Source organism: Chinchilla lanigera, unplaced genomic scaffold (genome assembly GCF_000276665.1).
Source record: "Chinchilla lanigera isolate Chin_1 unplaced genomic scaffold, ChiLan1.0 scaffold00020, whole genome shotgun sequence".
NCBI classification, from domain to species: domain Eukaryota; kingdom Metazoa; phylum Chordata; class Mammalia; order Rodentia; family Chinchillidae; genus Chinchilla; species Chinchilla lanigera.
Window position 1 is genome coordinate 19,335,103 of NW_004955421.1, and position 6,000 is coordinate 19,341,102.

Consider the following 6,000-nt stretch of genomic DNA (forward strand, 5'->3'; position numbering starts at 1 on the left):
TAAAGAGCTGTCACATTTATACCTTAGCCCTGAGCCCATTCTAGTAGGGTCACAGAGTAGGCAGCCGAGAAAGTTGTCATTATTTTACATGGTCTGAATGAAAGCTGAGGAAAGTAACAGGTGACTCTGCTTCTTATATCAGCATGTGGCTGCTTTCCTACTAATCATCAAAGTCTCTTTGAATAACAGCTCACAGAACCATTCCAGTCGAGTTATTTTTTCTTTATATCAGGTCTATAAGAGAGGTTTATTTCGATTTTACAGCAGAAAATATAAACTCAAGAGGTATTACTCAGGTTACACAATTACAGAAAACTTATTACCTTTCATCTCTACTTTTCCTTTTACACTGTTAGAGCCACTTGTAGTGTAGTTCAAAGTTCCAAGGGTAGAAATTCAGCAGGTCTGTGACTTTAAACACAGAAAAGTTGCATGTCTCCTTTTATTAACCTTTAAGTGAAATTTAGCATCTCCTTCAAATTATGTAAGAAGGCAACAAAGCACATTAGAATCAGCAATAGCTATGATTGTCAAAAATAGAAATCATAATGCTTTTCATATAATGATAGTCATTGTATATTCATTGAAATATTGTTTATGTTCTTCGTTATTTGAAAACTATAATTGTTATTAGTCTCACTGATGGATCTTGTTATTTACTATATTAATAAAGGAGCATACATACATTATTCTCTCAAAAACTTATATGTAAAAGATTTTGAAGACTTGTTTTAAATATAATTGATTTTCCTAGTTCCTTATGTATTTCATTTTATTTGAAAATGTTATTCTGAGATGGTTTTTGTGGGCCTTATAATAATACTGTGAAGTGTTCCATGGAGGAAACAGCTTAAGAAGCCCTGAGAATTCCTTCTCCTTTGGTCCCTTTTCCAGAAGAGCACCCCAGGGATGGTGATGTCTGCTCTGCACCCTCAGCTCTCTCTGGCAGAAATGTTCACACCCTCTGCAGTCGCATCTCAGCTCCACTCCTTAGTAACACTGGATGTGTGCATTGGGCAAATCAAATATGTGTCTTACTTGCCTTATCTGTACCTATCCTATAGGGCCATTGCAAGAATAACAATGTTAATATATTTAAAATGCTTAGATCCATACCTGGCAAGTTGTGTTACTCTTTATTGAATTCTTTTTTTTTTTTTAAGGCAGGACACAGCTCCAGAATCCTTCTCAATACTGCATTGCAATTGCCCCTCACCACTGACTAGAGTTGACTTAGGAAACAGAAATTATTTGCCAGTCTTTTCAGTATGTGGGCTTGGACGTGCTCTCTTTGATTCTGAGTTATAGCTCTCTCTGGAAATTTAGACACCTTTTTATTTTCATTTATTTATTTATTTATTTCTGGTACCAGGAATCGAACTCATGACCTTGCGCTTGCCAGGCAGGCGCTGTGCCGCTGAGCTAAATCCCCAGCTCCCTAGACACCTTTTTAAAAAATTTCTACCATCCTATACATAATCTGTGCATTGTCTACATCTTTGGGATGAACATTTGGCTTATTTATGGTCACATCAGAAAATAGAGAGTTTAGGAGAAATGCTCAGAAGAGCCAGGAACAAGGGTGTTTTCTGTAGTCAAGAGGCTCATGGGGGAAGGAGCGGGCCCAGGGGAAGGGATACAGCATGGAGAATGTGTAAGCAAATCTAGAATATACTGGGAAGGAAATTTGCAGGGGTAGAGTGGACCGTAGTTTGGTTATTTCGTGGTTCGGTGGTGGCTTTGGCTATCACTGGTGGGGTGAATTTGAGCAAGTCCTTTTTGCTCTCTAAATCTGTTTCCCTCCTTATAGAATAATGTTACCACTGGTCTCTCAAGGCTTCCAGGATGTGTGTTGGGATTGGTAAAAATAAATGCCCATAGCAGTATATGGCATATTTATGGATGTTCACCAAATGCTAATTCTTTGCCTTCACTCACTTTTTTTAAAGCATGGATCGTCGTTCCATATCACACAAATCCTTTTAACAGTTCTTATTCAAATGGTGAGAGCAAATGGTCCAACTCTACCCAGGAGAATCCGATTCCTCATCTTTTACTGCCACACAAACACACAAGCCTAATGGACAGACTAATTGATGCCCCTAAGGTACAGCACAGGGATCAGAGCCAAGAAGTCACCAGAATGACATCGACCTCTTCCTTCTGCTGAGTCCACTGCACTGAAGATGACCTCATTAGGCAGCAATTGTATTCAGATTATTTGGCTGTGTGTAACAGACACTTTGTTTCACTCCTGCTTCTGATGCAGATGAGCGAGTGCATCTAATTAACCGGACTTGGCAGTGAGCCATTCATCACAGGGATGGAGCCCCTGTGTCACCTCAAAGAGGGAAGCTAACTACTATGTCTTTTCTGGGAGTGATAGGTCTGAGATGAAAGCCGACTTGGTGATTCTTTCTGGACATAAGTCTTCTATCTATCTAGTAAAAATTGGGTACTGAAGTGTGTAATTCAATTCCCTTTAATTTTCAGTCTTTAATGACAGGCATATATAAATGATTTGTGCTTATAATTGAATGTGCTGCTGGTGAGCTTGTAGCTAATCCCTAAGTCAAGGTAATGACAAGAATTTATGTGAGGTTCAGATGGAGGGGAAGGGCCAGGGTTTCTTGCTGTGATCTTCTGCACTCCTTTCCCTATTCTTCAGCCAGGGATCAGCTAACTTTCTGTACAGGAGCAGATACTATATAGCTTTGGCTTTATGGGCCATCCAGCCCCTATTATGACTATTCAACCCTGCTGTTGTAGTGCAAAAGAAGCCATGGACAATGCACAGATAAATGAGCGTGGATGTATTCAAATAAACTTTAAAGAAACAATAAGCGATTTGGACTGAGTATGCAGGCTACAGCTTCCCAACTTCTGCTTTAGGCTAGAGGTTCAGAGAGTGTGGTCTTAAGAACAGCAACAACAGCATTGGAAAAATCATTTAGAAATGCAATTTTTTGGTCCTAGCCCTACACCTACTGAGTCAGAACTTTAGAGTCAAAGCCCAGAAATCTCTCTCCTCTCTCTCTCTCTCTCTCTCTTTCTCTCTCTCTGTCTCTATCTCTATCTCCATCTCCTCTCTATCTATCTCTATCTCTATCTCTATCTCTATCTCTATCTCTATCTCTATCTCTATCTCTCTGTTTCTCTCCTGTCTGTCTGTATTTTCTGTAATAGGGATTGAATACAAGACCTTTGGACTGAGCTGCATCCACATCTTTTTCTTTAAACATTTAAAAAAAATTTTAAGGCAGGGTCTTAAGAAGCTCTCTAGATGATTCTGATGCACGCAAGTTAATGTGAAGAACAACTGATCCCAGGCCAAGGGGCCCTACATTTCATCCAAGCAGAATTACCTGCTACCCAGTTTACGGCTAGAACTCAGCTCATGCTCCATGTTAATTGCAGTGTCTGCAATTGAGTCAGTATTTATATATTTATTCAATATAAATTATCCATAGGGAATTCCTCAGAGAAGATTAGTTTGCTCATACTTCATTGCATAGATCATTTGTTCACTTGTTGAATGATTAAAACAGTAATCTTGTAACACAGATAATCCCTCAGTGCCAATTTCTACAAAGGTGTATATCCTATCATTACACAACTCTGGATCAAACTGTGAAGAATTAAAAGACTTTCTTTTAACTGCATAGGAGCAGTTGATGACACTTTCTCACAATGCGAAACTAAAATGGCAGAAATAGAAAATGTATCATACATAATCTGCTAAGCAGATGTCATAGTAAATTAGCTCACTTTGCAGCAAGGGAAATAAAATTCTCAAAGTGTAAAGCTTATAAAATATGAAGTTCCTTACAGATGTAAATATCAGAATGTCCAAATTTAGTTTAATGATCTTTCTGTTATGACAAGACTTGAACACAGATAATGGTTGCAAACATCAAGATAACTTTTCACACTCCTTTTAAACTGCTGAACCATTATTGACAAGTGAGATAAATGTACGGTGTAGCAAAACAACCCTGTGAAGTAGTCACTGTCCTTGGTAGTTTATATAGAAGAAAATGTGATACTCAGAATAGGTAGAGTAACACTTGAAATTGTAAAGTTTGGAACTGGTCGAGGGAGAAGAGGTAGCAGTAAAAGCATTTTATATTACACACATATTTCTAAAAATATTTTAGGGGAATTATAACACAATTGTTTATGCTGAATGTGTTGACTCTTCCCTGATGTGGCATCCTTATGAAAGCCCAGCTACGGGCCCATTTCCCACCCTCCACTGGGTTAGATGGCACCGTGCAACTGTTCTGGGCCAAAATCACACGAATGGAAATAACCCACATCACATAGGATGACAGAGCAAATAAAGTAGACGGGAGAATTAGTTCTAACACCAGATGTGATCATTGACAAGTAGAAGTTATGCTGGAAAAAATTAGACTAATAGTCCTCCGAGTTATTAAGGAAACTATGTTATCCAGATAACAAATTCAGATTAAAAAACCATTTCACTGTGGACCCTTAAATTTATATTTATATTTACAAGGCAAAGCCACAAAATGGAACAACTGAGACTTCCTGAAAAACATCGCCACATAGAGGAGAGCCATCTGCCACTCTGGCGCCCTCGAATCAGTTTTACTGTGAATGGGAGGTGAATTTCTATTGAATTTTATTTCGGTTTTTAGGAAAGCTTACCTGTGAGGTATTTAATCTGTTCTTTTCTCTGGACACCAACATCTTTTTCTGATTTCAGTCAGATTAGTTGCATGCTGATGCCTGTGCTGAGTCGTTTTAGGTACACAATCTCTAGAATTACTTCCACTGAATGGTGAGAGGCCATCAGCACACAGTGAAAAATGTTGGCAAAACCTTCCATGAATCTTGTGAATTCACAATACAAATTCCTCCTCCTTCCCTCCCTTCCCTCCCTCTCTGCCTGCCCCTGTCACTTTCTCTAGGCAGTGTGGACAGGACTTGGGTGCTGGGCTGTAATGAGAATAATACTAGTTTATACACTGTCCTCTTTATCTGAACCGAGAGACAAATCTCTCTAGCACTGTACCAGCAATAGCTGTTGTAGCAGGTATAGGTGCTCTCCTAAGCAACTGTCTGAAGAAAGTTGGGGACATTTTTACCCTTATGACCAGTCTTCCTTTCCCCTTTGCATTGCCTGCTAGAAGGCTTAATGTGAAATTAGAAGTGCATTGCGGGCATTTCTATAGCTCCCAAGGACCTCCTGTTAGCATGCAAGTTCCCTTCAGGGCTTCTCTAAGCCCCTATTGCCATTTCCCTCCATTCTGCCTTCATCCCTGTCTATATTGCATTTTACCTTGGCGTTGCTCTGCGGGATGCATCCATATAAGTTACTTTTAATCTTTTTGGAACATTTATCAATGAAAACTGAAACAACTTCCAGCACCACAGAGAGTTTCCTAATGGAGTAGGCAGAAACTGGACAGCAGACATGGAGTTGGCTCTGTCTGCCAAGCAGAGCTCAGGTGTCCAAAGAAGAGCACCTGGCTCCCTGAACACCAGGGGTTATTAATACTCAGTGGCTGCTGTTCATTTCTAAAACTCTATGATGATTGAATCTCAGCTTTTCACAGAGACATCTGTTAGTTTCATGTGTAAGATAAATTCAAATCAAAGCCCAAGTGTTGGAATGGACTGAATCGTCCTTTAATTTACTCTATTTTGAACATTAACACCTGGCTTGCCTCACCTGCTTGGGGGCTGTTATTAGGTGATCAGTTAATGAGCATTTGCTGAAATATAAGCATTAGCTTGGAGCTTAAGAAAGTAATTTGGACCCAACTTACCTTTGTCAAATTTCCCCCATCATTCTACAAGGTAAGAGCCAAACTAATTGGTGTCTTTTGAACACGCCTTGTGATTTCCATCCCTTCTGTCACTTTTTTTCCTATTACTTTCACCTGGTTCGAGAACACTAGCTCACATTTATCAGACACTCACACACCGGTATTTGTAAGTCACTTTACTTCTTAACTTATTTTTTATCTT

The 6,000-nt window shown here is 39.3% G+C and overlaps 1 protein-coding gene and 1 pseudogene across 2 annotated transcripts in view; one reads left to right on the forward strand and one right to left on the reverse strand.

Moving 5' to 3' along the window:
* The window catches only part of Fam19a1 (family with sequence similarity 19 (chemokine (C-C motif)-like), member A1), a 485,469-nt gene that overhangs the window by 85,668 nt on the left and 393,801 nt on the right, over window positions 1-6,000 (reverse strand). The gene's annotated exons all lie outside the window — the stretch shown is intronic.
* The window catches only part of LOC102025807, a 70,261-nt pseudogene that overhangs the window by 61,432 nt on the left and 2,829 nt on the right, over window positions 1-6,000 (forward strand).